Genomic DNA, 1172 nt, shown 5'->3' with positions numbered 1-1172 from the left:
TTTTAAGTCACTAAGTATGGGTGTGGTTTGTTATGTGGCATAATTGGTCCTTCTTCATTGAACCTCTTGGGATCTCAGCACGGTGCTGGAGTTGGAGGCCACAGAGGTGGGCCCTGACCCTTAGTCTTGTAGGTGTGGGAGGAGAAGGGCAGGCCCAGGTAATAATGGAGAACACACAGAGAGCTGTAATCATTCCCTCAGCTAACACACACGGACTGAGTGCCTGCTGTGTGCTCAGCAGCAGGATTCAGAGATCTAAAGGAAATAAACAAAATCAGATCTAAAGTCTTTGGGAGAATGCTGAGAGCTTTTAGGAGTTCAGGCAATTAGAATCTGGATTGAGAAATGGACAGACAGATGTGAAGACAGGAATGCCAGCTCGGATGGTGAGCAGAGGGCCTGCCTGGCTCAGCTCACGCAGTCACGTGGGGACCAACCTACTCTTCCTCCCCGCCCCCACTACACAGGTAGAGATACTGCCCGCAGGAGGCTTGTGGCTCATGCGCCTCAGGAGGGGCTACAGTCTGTGAGGGAAGTGGTTGTGGAAAGGCAGGGAGGGAGCCAGGTGGCCGGACCCAAGCCAGTGGGCACGTCCCCTCCTCGGGGGTCTGACCACAGCAGAGAACAGCTCTGCACTGTGAGGGTATCCAGTCGACTGACTCAGCAGAGGATGAGAGCCAGGCATGAGGGACAGGGATTCCCAAGTGAGAGTCAGGCTGTCTTTTCTAGTCTACAAGGCAGAGGACATGGGGCCCTTGATGGTAGGCATGCTCTGTTGGGTGCTGACCCTGATTCTGACAGGTGGGAGTGCCGAGGGATGCGCGGATCTTCAGTAGCCTTTCATTCCGCCAGCACATCTGTGGTGAGAACCTACCCCAAGCCAGGCCCTGTGCATCAGACTCCAAGGAGCTGTCAGGCCAGGGACACACAGTAAACAGGTGACTGCCACACAGGCCAGGGAATACCGGAATTGGGGTGGGCTTAGGAGCAGGGAACCCAGGCTTCCCCGAGGTATGCTGGGGCTCTGGTATCCCACCTGCACCCTGTAGGTGAGGGTGAATTAGGAGCATTAGGGGGTACATAGAGCCTCCCAGGCAGAAGTATACGCAAACTCCTCATTCCCCTGCCTTTCCTGTCTCCCCTGGGGACCCCTTCTCCATCTTTGGTCCCTC

Source organism: Nycticebus coucang, chromosome 22 (genome assembly GCF_027406575.1).
Source record: "Nycticebus coucang isolate mNycCou1 chromosome 22, mNycCou1.pri, whole genome shotgun sequence".
Taxonomy (NCBI): domain Eukaryota; kingdom Metazoa; phylum Chordata; class Mammalia; order Primates; family Lorisidae; genus Nycticebus; species Nycticebus coucang.
Note: the sequence above shows the minus strand (reverse complement) of the source record.